This window comes from Nycticebus coucang, chromosome 6, assembly GCF_027406575.1.
Source record: "Nycticebus coucang isolate mNycCou1 chromosome 6, mNycCou1.pri, whole genome shotgun sequence".
Classification (NCBI taxonomy): domain Eukaryota; kingdom Metazoa; phylum Chordata; class Mammalia; order Primates; family Lorisidae; genus Nycticebus; species Nycticebus coucang.
Window position 1 is genome coordinate 11,838,123 of NC_069785.1, and position 15,052 is coordinate 11,853,174.

The window sequence follows — 15,052 nt, forward strand, 5'->3', positions numbered from 1 at the left end:
CTGTCCTACCCTCCCATCCCCCTTCCTCCCTCCTTCATCTTGGGCCATACTTGTGATCTATTCCTCATATGAAAGTGTGAGTGATTGTAAAATGGTTTCATAATAGTACTGAGTATATAGGATATTTTTTCTTCCATTCTTGAGATACTTTACTAAGTAGAATATGTTCCAGCTCCGTCCATGTAAACATAAAAGAGGTAAAGTCTTCATCTTTTTTTAAGGCTGCATATAGTCCATGGTATACATACACCACAATTTATTAATCCATTCATGGGTTGATGGGCGCCTGGGCTTCTTCCATGACTTGGCTATTATGAATTGAGCTGCAATGAACAATCTGGTGCAGATATCTTTGTTATAAAGTGATTTTTGGTCTTTTGGATATATACCTAGTAGAGGAATTGCAGGATCAAATGGCAGGTCTACTTTGAGTTCCCTGAATATTCTCCATACTTCTTTCCAAAAGAGACATATTAGGCTTGCACTCCCCCCAACAGTGCAGAAGTGTTCCCTTTTTTCCATATCCACACCAACATCTCTAGTTTTGGGATTTTGTTATGTTAGCCACTCTTATAAGAGGTAGATGATATCTCAAAGTGGTTTTGATTTGCATTTCTCTGATGATTAAAGATGATGAGCATTTTTTCATGTGTCTATAGGCCATGCGTCTATCATCTTCAGAGAAGCTTCTGTTCAAGTCTCTTGCCCACAATGAAATGGGATTACTTGTTCTTTTCTTATTAATAAGTTTGAATTCTCTGTGGATTCTGGTTATCAAACCTTTGTCAGAAGCATAACCTGCAAATATCCACTCCCATTCTGAGGGCTGTCTGCTTGCTTTACTTACTGTGTTCTTGGCTGTGCAGCTTTTTAGTTTGATTGGATGCCAGTAATTTTGGTGTTGCTTCAGTTGCCCAGGGGGGCGGGGGTCCTCATAAAGTATTCTCCCAGGCCAATTTCTTCAAGTGTTTCTCCTTCACTCTCTCCAAGAATCTTTATAGTTTCATGTCTTAAGTTTAAATCTTTTATCCAGAGAGAGTCTATCTTAGTTAATGGTGAAAGGTGTGGGTCCAGTTTCAGTCTTCTACAAGTTGCCAGCCCATGCTGCCAGAACCATTTGTTAAATAGGAACTCTTTCCCCCAATTTATATTTTTGATGGGCTTATCAAAGATAAAATGATGATAAGTGTTTGGGTTCATCTCTTGGTTCTCAATTCTGTTCCATACATCTACCTCTTTATTTTCGTGCCAATACCATGCTGTTTTGATCACTATAGATTTATACCAGATATCCTCAAACTTTTTAAACAGGAGGCCAATACCCTGTCCCTCAGACTACTGGAGGGCCAGACTATAGTGTAAAAACAAACTATGAACAAATTCCTATGCACACTGCACATATCTTATTTTGAAGTAAAAAAACAAAACAGGAACAAATATAATCACACTGCCTCATGTGGCCCACGGGTCGCACTTTGAGGACCCCTGATTTATACTATAGTCTGAGGCCTGGTAGTGTGATTCTTCCTGATTTGTTTTTATTTCTGAGTAATGTCTTGGCTATTCGAGGTTTTTTCTGGTTCCATATAAAACGAAGTACTATTTTTTCCAGATCTTTAAAGTATGACAGTGGTGCCTTGATAGGGATTGCATTAAATTTGTAAATTGCTTTGGGTAATATGGGCATTTTACAATGTTGATTCTTCCTAGCCATGAGCATGGTATGTTTTTCCATTTGTTAACATCTTCAGCTATTTCTTTTCTCAGAGTTTCATAATTCTCTTTATAGAGATCTTTCATGTCCTTTGTTAGGTAAATTCTCAAATATTTCATCTTCTTTGGCACAACTGTGAAGGGAATAGAGTCTTTGACTGTTTTTTTGGCTTGACTATTGTTGGTATATATATAAAAGCTACTGATTTGTGAATATTGATTTTGTATCCTGAGACACTGCTGTATTCCTTGATCACTTCTAAGAGTTTTGTGGTTGAGTGCCTGGGGTTATCTAGGTGTAAAATCATATCATCTGCAGAGAGTGAAAATTTGATCTCCTCTTACCCCATTTATATAACTTTGATCACCTTCTCTTGCCAGATTATGATGGCTAAAACTTCCATTACAATGTTAAAAAGCAATGGAGATAATGGGCAACCTTGCCTGGTTCCTAATCTGAGTGGAAATGTTTTCAATTTTATTCTATTCAATATGATATTGGCTGTGGGTTTGCTGTAGATGGCCACTATCAGTTTAGGAAAAGTCTTTTCCATACCTATTTTCTTACTGTTCTGATCATGAAAGGATGCTGGATATTGTCAAAAGCTTTATCCGCATCTATTGACAGAATCATATGGTCTTTGTTTTTTATTTTGTTTATGTGATGAATTATATTTATAAGTTTATGTATATTGAATCAGCCTTGAGACCTTGGGATAAAACCCACTTGGTCATGGTGTATAATTTGTTTGATGTGTTGCTGGATTCTGTTTGCTAGGATCTTACTGAATATTTTTGCATCTATGTTCATTAAAGATATTGGTCTACAGTTTTCTTTTCTTGTTGAGTCTTTCTCCTTGTTTGGGGATTAGGGTGATATTTGCTTCATAGAATGTGTTGGGACATATTCCTTCTTTTTCTATGTTTTGGAAAAGGTTAAGTAATATAGATACTAGTTCCACTTTAAAGGTTTGGTAGAATTCTGATGTGAAGCCATCTGGTCCCGGACCTTTTTTTTTGGGAGATTTCGTATAGTTGATTCTATTTCAGTACTTGATATAGGTCTGTTCATCATTTTCAATTCTTTCTGATTAAGTCTAGGAAGTTGGCATGCTTCCAAGTATTGGTCAATTTCTTTCAGATTTTCATATTTCTGAGAATAAAGTTTTTTGTAGTATTCATTAAGGATTTTTTGAATTTCTGCGGAGTCTATTGTTATTTCACCTTTGTCATTTCTGATTGATGATATTAGGGACTTTAATTTTCTAGTTTTGGTTAGGTTGGCCAAAGGTTTATCAATTTTTTTGAATTTTTCAAGAAACCAACTTTTTGATTCATTTATACTTTGAGTAATTCTTTTGTTTTCAATTTCATTTAATTCTGTGCTCATTTTAGTTATTTCTTTTCTTCTGCTTGGTTTGGGGTTGGAATGTTCTTTCTTGTCCAGTTGTTTAAGATGTCCCATTAAGTTATAGACTTCCTCTCTTTCTGTTCTCTTGAGAAAGGCTTGCAATGCTAAATTTTCCTCTTAGGACTGCCTTTGCGGTATCCCAGAGGTTCTGATAATTTGCATCTTCATTATTGTTTTGTTCCAAAAATTTGGCAATTTCCTTCTTAATCTCATCTATGAACCAGCTATCATTCAGCATAAGGTTATTTCATTTCCATGTCTCTGTATGAGTATGTAGATATCTGTTATTGGTGAGTTCAACTTTTATTCCATAATGATCCGAGAAAATACAAGGAATAATCTCTATACTTTTAAATTTGCTGAGGTTAGACTTGTGACCCTAGATGTGATCAATTTTGGAGGATGTCCATGGGCTGATGAGAAGAATGTGTATTCAGTTTTGTTAGGATGAAATGTTCTGTAGTTGTCTGTTAAATTCAATTGTTGTATGGTGAAGCTTAAGTCAAAATTTCTTTGCTTAGTTTCTTATTGGAGGATCTATTGAACATTGCCAAAAGGGTGTTAAAATCTGCAACTAGTATGGTGCTGGAAGATATTAAATTGCTCGTGTCTGTTAGGGTCTCCCTTATAAATTGAGGAGCATTCTGGTTGAGTGCATAAATGTTACTAATTGACATCATGTTGAGTGTTTCCCTTAACAAATATGAAGTGACCAACCTTATCTTTCCTTACTTTTGTTGGTTTAAAGCCTAGTGTATCTGCAAATAAAATTGCCACTCCTACTTTTTTCTGATTTCCGTTTGCATGGATTACAGATGCCCATCCCTTCATCCTGAGTCTATATTTATCATTTAAGGTAAGATGAGATTCTTGTATGCAACAGATATCTGGCCTGAGTTTTTGTATCTAGTCAGACAACCTGTGCTTCTTAAGAGGACAGTTTAAGCCATTCACATTAGTTGAGAGTATTGATAAGCCTGGTAATATTTTGGTGTCAAGTTTTTCAAAATTCTAGTGGACATTTTGAATTTTTTCACCACTGTAGAAATTGGGTTTTGGTCAAGAATTTCAGAGTGAGTTTACTTTGGTGGTAGAGCATTGTGCTGGTCATTATGGAGGATGGATCTGAGGATGGCCTGAAGAGCTGGTTTGGTTATGGCAAATTTCTTCAACATGTGTATATCATTAAAGTTTTTAACTTCTCCACCATAAATGAAGCTCAATTTAGCTGGACACAGGATCCTTGGCTGAAAGTTGTTTTGTTTTGTTTTGTAGAGACAGAGTCTCACTTTTTTTTTTTTATCGCCCTTGGTAGAGTGCCATGGAATCACACAGCTCACAGCAACCTCCAGTTCCTGGGCCCAGGTGATTCTCTTGTCTCAGCCTCCCAAGTAGCTGGGACTACAGGCACCCGCCACAATGCCCAGCTATCTTGTTGTTGCAGTTTGGCTGGGGCTGGGTTTGAACCCGCCACCCTCGGTGTATGGGGCCAGCGCCCTACTCACTGAGCCACAGGTGCCACCCAAAAGTTGTTTTGTTTTTAGGAGATTGAAGGTTGATGACCATCCTCTTCTGGCTTGAAAAGTTTCAGCAGGGAGATCTGCAGTCATTCTAATATTCTTCCCCTTGTAGGTTATGATTTTCTTACATCTGGCTGCTTGCAGGATTTTCTCTTTCATATGAACTTTGGTGAAGTTAATTACTATGTGTCTAGAAGATACTTTATTTGGGTTGAGTCATGCGGGGGTTCTGAAACTGTCTGCTATCTGATTTTCAGCATCTCTTGCCATGCCAGGGAAGTTCTCCTCAATTATCTCTTGGAGTAGAGTACCTCTGCCTTTTGGACCATCCTCTTCTTCTTCAGGGATTTCTATGAGGTGAATGTTTGCTTTTTTGGAGTGGTCCCACAATTCTCTCAGGGAATGATCCATTTTTGCTCTCCACTTCTCTTCCTCTTTAGCATTTGGGAGTGTTCAAAAGCTTTGTCTTCAATGTCAGAGATCCTTTCTTCTGCCTCCTCCATTCTGTTAGTGAGGGATTTTCTGTATTTCTCAGATTTTTGAGGGCTACAAGTTCTTGCCTCAATATGTCAAAATCTTTGGTGATTTTTGTCTTTGAATTCATTGAATTCTTTTTTTTATTTTTTTCTTTATTTATTTTTTTAATTCATTGAATTCTTGAGACAACTTTTGAATTGCTCCTTGAATTTCTAATTCCATCTTTACCTCCATTCTGTTAATCTTATTTGCAATCCAAATTCTGAATTTGATTTCTGACATCTCAGCTATTTGTTTATGAATGGGATCTTCCTTGGGGTAGTTGATCTACTCTGATTATTCATGTTGCCAGAGTTTTTCTGCTGATTCTTCCCCATGATTATTTTTCACTGTTTTGCTAGAGAAGCTGGCAAGGTGAAATTGAATTGAGGGCTCCTGGAGTTGTAATTAACCAGTCATTTACCAAAGATCTGGGACTGGCTATTGTGGCTTTTCCCTTAGAGCTTTACAAAGACCCATTCAGAACTACTGCCTGAAACTCTGAGGACCTGCTTGGTGTGCTGGGGCTAGATGGCGCTGACTGGTACTCAGCTAGTCTCTGTCCAGTCCTAGTGAATCAGTTGGGCTGAAATCTCAGATGTGGTGATATATAAGCAACTAAGACACCCCACCACCCACAGGCAACAACTGGAAGGGGAGAATCCCAGACTCCCACAACAACACAACCAGGGTACAACCTTGGTAGGTCCCTGGGTGATCGGCCCAGGTCAAGAGTTCCAAACCACTTGTTCTGATGGACATAAACACTGATCAGGTGGGAGAGTACAAATTGTCTTCAGCATCTAGGCAGCTCAATTTGACCCCAGTTTGAGGGACTATGGAGCTGCCACTGTTGGGGGTGCCATGGTCTGGGGTACTACTGTGTGCAGGTCGCAGGAGTGGGTGGGGAGCTGGAGGGCATTGCACAGTAGCAAGGGTCACAGGAGCTCAGTGGGGAACAGGAGGGAGGAGCCCCTGACCCCTGGTCTCCTGCTGCAGGGGCTGGGTGGGAAGCCAAGGATGGAGTCACCCGCTTCACACGTGATTCAATATCCTCAGGGGTCACAGGAGCTGGGCAAGAGTTGGTGGCTATGGGCCGCAGGTCGCAGGAGCCAGATGGGGAGCCAGAGGGTGAAGTCACCAGCTGTGGGCTGTATGGGTCATAGGAGCCGGGCGGGAGTTGCTGCTGTGGCCACCAGTAGCTAGAGCTCAGCCTATCTTTGTTATTTTCAACGTTAACCTAGAGTTCTGTTTCTGCATGTGTGTATGACAAAACAGATGTCTGCAATCAAGTATAGATTGAATAACGGGTTCAAAAGTAATGGACTGAAAGAACTGGCTTTCATTTAAGTGAGGATATTGAATTGTTGTTTTTATGTCTGAAGACCTAAATTCTCCTACCTCAGGGGTAATACATGAAAGCAGGAAAACCCAGGAAGAAAAAGAAATTTAACTTTTAAAATTCCTTAAGCAGAAATAGTGAAAAGTTCAGTCTGGTGCTCTATCTACCCAGTTATTCATTTGCAGTAGGATTCCCCCTCTTACTTTTCTTTCTCTTCTTTCCCCTTACATGGTTGTTGAATGCTATGGGGGTGTCTTGTTAGATACAGAGGATGTAAAAAGATAAGTAGCCTCTATCTTTAAAATAGTTTCAATCATAACTATAACATAGCATAAACATTCTGGAAAATTTAACTGCATTTGAAGAAACTAAACTCAAATTTAAAGGAAGAAAAGTCTTCAGGGACAGCACACATTCAAGTTTAATTATTAATATATATGCATAGTCTCAAAAAAAAAGGAGGCGATCCTACCATTTATTACAACATGAATGGATGTGGAGGACATTATACTAAGTGAAGTAAGCCAGACACATAAATAAACACTGCCTGCTCTCACTTCTATCCCACACAGTGTATATACTGTACACGTATGTGTATATCACAAATACACAGAGATAGAGAGTGAAACAGTAGTTACAATGGGCAAGTAGGATGAATAAGTTTAGAGATGCAATGTATAATAGGAGAACTAAGATTAGTAAAATTGTATTACACTGGGGATTTTGTCACACACACAAAAAGTAACCATGTGAAATGATGAATATATTGATGTACTTTACTATAGTCACCATTTTACTGTTTTTCTCCCATAACATCGTGTTGTGAAACACAATAAAATAGAATATCAGGGACAAGATATTCTTTGTCTACTGTACTGTGCCTGACTCTATTAGCTTAACTAGGAGAGCTGTGAATGTGCTGAAATGAAACAGGCAGCCTTGTTTCCTCCTCCATTTTGGAGGGAGTGGGAATGGAGGACCACAGAGGGTAGATCCTCCAAACTATTTCTCCGATGTGGCATTAATCATTTTTCTAAACATTTTCTAAAGTAAAAACTAAAGCCAAAAGGGCATAAAAAGAAGGTATAGTACAAACATTTTATAGTTTTTATCTATCACATAATCTAATGATTTCGGAGAGATGCTTGAAGATTCATTTCTTTGTCTTGTGGGTATGTATCTTCTCCAAGTTGGCAGAGTTTAGCAACATGCAACATGACAGGTGGTGTGAAAGCCTCTCCCAGGTGATGGGCTGCCGATCTAAGCCTGCCCTGCAAATCCTTGTGATTATTCCCACTTGCTTCCTTTATTATTTTCTGCCACCTTATGCTGTTTAAAGGATCCCTTTACTCAACACTGCAATATAGCATTTTTATAAAATCAACTACCAACGCTAATCATGGAGGCACAGCACATAAGCATTAAGGGGAGACCTCAGGGAAAGCATCTTTATCTTAAGATTTATAGAGTCCAAGACTGCTTTTATCTTTTAATTCTCTGTGCCACAGCTGAACTTATCTTATCATTCATGGACAGGTTTGAAATATAATGAAAATGTTAACAAATTCATCAGTACATACCCTTTTCTTTCTAGTATCATTAAAATTGGAATGAGTCACTCATTTTCTTATGTTTTCCACATGCAATTGTGGTCATTACTGACCTTCTAATTATAGTTATTAACTGCTACAAAATTTCAAAGTGCTTTGCAACCTTCCCATTTTTTGCAAACCAAGTATTTTACTGCAGAGATGCCAAAATTGCTGCTCCAATATTGAAGCATATCTTTAATAGCTAAATTTGGTATCATTCGACTCATAGAGAAGTCGATAATACCAATGAGGAAATCTATCAAGTATATCACATCCTCACTCTCCTCACAAAATATTCACATTTCAATAATGATAGTAATGTAAAGAAGTATAAATAAATATACACACACTTATATTTTAAGTCCAATGCCTAGAAGTCAGATTCCACTATAGACACACATAAAATCAATGATCAAGTATCAATATTCTGTTACTTAGTTATTATTTGATTAACTTTTTTGTAATTTCTATTGATATTGGAAATACCCAGATGAAAATTATCACTTTCTATCAACTAGGATGAGGGTGGTAAGAATAGATACATTTATTTTGTGTTTGCATTATGAATGTATTATGCTGTCTTGTAATATTTCATTAATTCACACAGTGATTATAATATCTCCATTTTTATACATGAGGTTAACTGATTAACACCAATTTGCATAGGTAGAAACTGACATAACTAGGATTTGAAACCTTGTGTTTTTGAGTGATTCTATCTAGCTCCTCTCTGTTCACATATAAACACTATACTATAAATTATCCCTCATCTAGCTATCTAGGTGCCTCCAAGGAAAACAATAAATTGATACATTAGAATTCTTAGAGTCCTGTTTTGCCAGTTCATCATTTTCTTTATATTCCTCCATTTGTGACTTTATTATCTATACATAAGATCTAATACATCTAATGCATTTTCATGCAATTGTTTTTTCTGGTGACATAGTTACTTACCTCTGTATTTCCAGTGCATAGAACAGTTTCAGGTAAATAGTTGACATGTAGTAAATATATACTGAATAAATAGATTTACACATTATTTTTATTTTAAAATCAGATAGAACTTTGTATATTATTTTGCTAATACCTATTATCAAAGAACAATTTGAAAAAATCAATCAAGAATATTATCCTAAATCAATAAATCCTATTCTGATATACCAGATTTGATTCCTCCATCATATTCCTTTGTATATTTGCACTATAATTAATTTACTAAGTCCCCTATTTTTGAAATTTTATTTTTTATTTATTTTATTTTATTTTTTTTTGTAGAGACAGAGTCTCACTTTATGGCCCTGGGTAGAGTGCCATGACATCACACAGCTCACAGCAACCTCCAATTCCTGGGCTTAAGTGATTCTTTTGCCTCAGTCTCCCAAGTAGCTGGGACTACAGGCGCCTGCCACAACGCCCCGCTATTTTTTTGGTTGCAATTCAGCCGGGGCCGAGTTTGAACCCACCACCCTTGGTATATGGGGCTGGCGCCCTACCGACTGAGCCACAGGTACTGCCCTATTTTTGAAATTTTAAAGGGTTTTTGATTTTTAACATTTGTTCTCAATGTTTGGTGGCATATCCATGAACTTAATTCTTTATATTATATACAAGGCCAGACAATTAAGTTTGCAAACTCATCCTAGAAAAAGTGCTATCCTTGATGAATATGACTGTGGTCACCAGATCTAGAAGTTTGCAAACCTAATTATCAGACCTTGTATGAGGATGCCTCTCATGGCCATTCCAGAAAAAGAGTTCAAAACTTGCTGTGAAGAGTGTACTTGGTGCTAGCATTGGTGCATAGCTTCCCAAGGAAAGCACCCTTTAGATGACCATAGTGAAATTCAGCAATGAGGTATGTAGCACTTTTTTAAGGACGAGTTTTCAAACTTAATTGTCTGACATCATGTAGCTCTAACTAAGAAAAGGCATTGGAGCAAAAGGAGATGCACATTTTTAAGTTTTGATAGATGTTATTACATCTCCAGAAAGTGAACACCAATTTACATTCTCACCAGAACAAGATGAGAGAGAAAAATACCGTGATTAGATAAAATGTAGAAATTTTAATTTCTACAAAAGGTTTGTTACAATATTCTCAGCCAGCCACCTAAGTTGTGTTTAAGATTTTTTTGATAACATGCTGGATAGAGATTTCAGGCCTGTTCTTGCAATTCAGAAGTGGTCATAGGATGTATAAGAACCACACAAAACTCAAAAAATAAGAAAGCAAACTACTCAATTAAAAATGGTCTTTTCTTGGGTCCAGGGATACCCAAGTCTGAAGGAGCTCTTTGGAGTTCAGTCTGGTCAGAACTCAGGACACCAATTTCTCGCTTCCACTCTAGGCTTTGGACTGAGTCAGATCTTGGGATGCCTGATTTCTGATCATATCTCTGAAGGTCATCTGAGTCCAGGATACTCCTTTGGGTCTCTCTTCCCTCTACGTATCAGGGACCTCCCTTTTTTTCTTTCTCCTGATTATCATCACAGGCAATGGTTAATTGGCTTTATCTGAAGATTTCCCATTGGGATATCTCTTTAAGAATTTTTTTTTTTTTTTGAGACAGAGTCTCATTGTGTTGCTCTGAGTAGAGTGCTGTAGCATCATAGCTCACTGTTACCTCAAACTCTTGAGCTCAAGGGATCCTCTTGCCTCAGTTTCCTGAATAACTAGAACTATAGGTGCCCACCACAATGTCGGCCTAGATTTTCAATTTTTAGTAGAGATGGGGTCTTGCTCTTGCTTGGGCTGATCTTAAACTTCTGAGCTCAGGCATCTACTTGTCCTGGCCTCCCAGAGTGCTAGGATTACAGGCATGAGCTACTGCACTCAGCCCTCTTTTTAAGAGTTAAAAAACTTTGGGACTTACTGATCTCCAGCCCAAACATTTAGTCTTATGTTGTAATATAGCCTGCCCACAATTTAAGTTAGGTTTGGCCAGGAGTTTTGGCCTGAAAGTGGATCACTTAATTATAATACCATCCTTTAACTGGACTTTTATTGTCTGCTTGACATCCTGACCTTTGCCCTGCTTGCCTCATGCCAGTTCTTACCCCTCCCTTTCTCCCACCACCCTCTTCTGATCTGGATGATGTTTCCATTTTGGCTCTTTCTGTTCTCCCTCTGTATCATTTCCATCATTCAACTTCTCCACCTTTATTTCCTCCTACGTCACCCCCTTCTTCTTCTCCACCATGCTCATCCAGCCATACTTGTTCCAACTGGTAGGTCCAAAATCCTTCCACACCTGTACCCCAGCTCCCTCTTTGGGAGGTTGCTGGGTTCGAAGACATTATCTGTGTCCCTTTCTCTGGGTCTGATTTGTCTCCTTTGGAAACCAAACTATGAGCTTCTCAGAGATCCTTTGAAGTTCTCTAAAGAATTAGAATATTTCACCTTTTCTGTGACCTATCATGAAGAAAGAGCCATATAATTTTTTTCCACCTGTCCCACTCGTTCCTCAGGACACGGGCTGTATTTGGTCTGAGGTTAGGGAATACACAGATCTTCATTGAAGACAACCTGACACCTAGGTTTCTGGCTGTGCAGCTGTCCTGGATCAGGACCCGAGTTGGGATTATCAACAGGGATCTCTTCAAATCTGGTGGCATGACCATATGCTTTTAAGTCTCATCTAAGGGATAAAAAATGGCCACTGTTAAGTATGTTAATTATTATAACATTAAAGAAACTACTCAAGCCCAGGATGAAAATCCAGCCTTTTTTCTTTCACAACTATCAGAAGTCATTTGGTTCGCCCAACTTAGACCTTAACACTAAGGAGGGACAACTCATCTTGGCAGTGAACTTTATCTCCCAAGTCAGCCTTCAACATTCAGTGTAAATTCTAAAAACATGAAAAGGGGCTTCAACTACTGGTTAGACCCTTGGTCTGGCATCTTCCATACCCACAGATCTTCTGAGTCTGCTCTAGTCTGACTGATAGACAATGGCTTCACAACATCAAAATTACAGGTGAGCAAGTTAATTTTCTTATTTATTCAATAGCCACTTTTTCTGCTCTTCCTGAATTTTTGGGACTCCTCCCTCCCTCCCCTATCTTTATCATCAGAGTTGAAGGTAAAATACAAAATCCCCTGTGTACTCTATAGTTCCTTGGCTTGCCAAGAGATCAGGTTTTCGCTCATTCCTTTTTAGTGCTTCCCAATAGCCCGACCCCACTGTTGGGAGGAGACCTCATGGTCAGGTTAGGCATTAAACTTCTTCTTAGGCATTATTAGACTATCCACAGGCCTCCCCATTTCTCTTCCTTTTGAATATCTCAACAGGTGCCACCTGAGTTATGTGACACTAGTGCCCTAGGAAAAACTCAACTTACAAACCTCATTTCTATCTCCTTTAAAAACCCTACTCATTTACCTTGCAGAACTCAATATCTACTTAAGCTATATGACCTAAGGGGACCCAAGCATCTTATCACCAAATTTCTTCAGTCTGGGCTTCTTTGCTTCACCAATTCTCCTTATAATCCCCCATCCTCCCAGTTAAGAAACCTGATGATTTTTACTGCCTCATCCAAGACCTACATATTATTAATGAAGTTGTTATCCCCTTATATATAGCAGTTCCCAAATCTTACATCTTGCCTAATACTACACCACCCTATACATGAGTTTTCACTGTTCTTGACCTCACATATGCCCTCTTCACCATACTTTTCTTTCCTGATTCCCAGGACCTTTTAGTTGTCACATGGACTGATGCAGACACAAATCATTCACAAGTCACTTAGACTTCATTGCCCAAGGGCTTCCTAGATAGCCCCCACCTCTTTGGATAGGCTGTAGCCTAGGATATATCCACACTTTCTCTACCTGGCAGCTCACTCCTCCAGGTGGTTGGCGATCTCCTCCTTTGTAGTCCTCATCAGCCTACTTCACTCAACAACACTATTACCCTTCTTACAAATTTAGCACATAGAAGATACCAGGTTTTGTCAGGAAGGCTCAATTAATAAATCCTTAGTCGCTTACCTGTGATTCCTGTTACCTCCCAGGAGGTGAGCTATCACTGCCCAGTACAAACAACTTGTCTCTTCTACGGAGCCCTTGATAACCAAAAGGATCTTAGAGCCTTTCTTGGGTTAACAGGCTACTTCTGCATATGGAGCTCCCTATATGGTTCACTGCCAAACCTCTGAAGGAGGCCCTCTGGGGCTCAGAACAGGAGCCTAGATTGGAAATCCCCTCTTCAACAAGCTTGTGAACCCTACATATGGCACCAATAGAGGCTCCTACTCTGGCCCTTCCTGATCTTAATAAACATCTCTATTTTTACATTCATGAATGGGGACAGTTGCCTTTGGAGTATTTGGAAAGAAGTCAGGCCCTGATTATTTTAAAGCTATCACTTATTTTTCTAACAATTTAGGTAATATCATAAGGGATGGTAATCCTCTTTAAGGTCTGCAGGAGATGCAGCTTCCTTGCCTGAGAAGCTAACCAGCTTAATTGTGGACAACCAACCCAGGTTTACCCCAGCAGGTTTTTTATATTTTTGACAACAGAGCTTATTACTGTCTAACTTCCAGCCACATTACTCAGTACCAAATCTTACTTATAAATAACTCTCTATTCCCCTTCTCCCACGATCAGCCTTAAATCCTCTTATTCTGCTTCCCATTTCTCTCAAGCCCTGAGAGCGGGCTTAGAAATTTTGGAACATTCTATTACAGTTAGGCCAGACCTCTTTGATTCTCCACCACCTCCCTCAGATTATGATTGGTGCAATGATGGGAGTGGCTACATCTGAGATGGCCACCAAAAAGCAGGATATGCCATTGTCATAGCTACTCATGCAATTGAGAGTGTGCCTTTGCCATCTGGCACCTCCGCTTAAAAGGCAAAGTTTATTGCTCTTGTTTGGGACTTATAACTAAAAATCAAAGACTTACCTTTATGCTAATGCTAAATATGCTTATCACTATATATACACTATATATATATATACACATACATACACACTCTCATGCAGCTGTTTGCAAGGGGCAGAGACTCCTCACTGCTCATTGCACTTCTGTCAAACATGCTAATCATATCACACATTCATACAGGCAGCTCAATCACTCAATCACAGCTTGTCCACTGTGGGGCACGCCAATCCTCTCAGTCCCTTGAGACCCTAGGACACTGTTTATCAACCTTTTGAATCTTACGATGTACTTGAACCTATAGTTATACTTCCATGGCACACTTTGATGATGTTGATCGAATAAAAAAATAAAAAAATAAAAGAATATACTTACTGTGCTTTGAACTGCTTTCAAAAATAATTTAATTAATGATCTTTAAAAATTTTTGCAACATACCTAAGATCCTTTCATGGCACACCAGTTGAAAAATCGTTGCTCTAGGAAATAACAGAGCAGATAGGCTAATGGGACAGCAATGGTTAGAAGCTTTCCCCACTGACACAGTGTGGGCTGAGTTCTTCTGCAAGAAATAATTTCCCAACTGGGATGACTCCTACTTACCTCCAAAGTGATAATGGCCCTGCTTTTACTTCTCAAATCACCCAACAGGTTTCAGGGGACCTGGGTATCTCTTATAAATTATACTCAGCCTATCACCCCCAGTTCTCCAGAAAAGTAGAAAAAGCTCATTCAACTCTCAGACAATAGCTTAGAAAGCTTTCCTCAGAACTCTGCCCAAGCTGGATAAACTTCCTTCCCTAAGCTCTTTGCAGACTCCGCATTTCCTCCAGAAGGCCTTCGATTCTTAGCTCCTTTGAACTTATGATAGACATTCAGTCTGTCATTTTTTACCTCAATTTCCTTACTTCTGCTTCGGACTTACTTGCCAGCAAACATACTCAACAACTCCTTCGAGAAAATGCAGATACCCACCTTCCTCAACCATCCCTTAATCTAAAAAATTCTCCACACTTACAGCCTGGTGACTGGGATTTACGTAAAGATCTCTCAGGACAAATGAG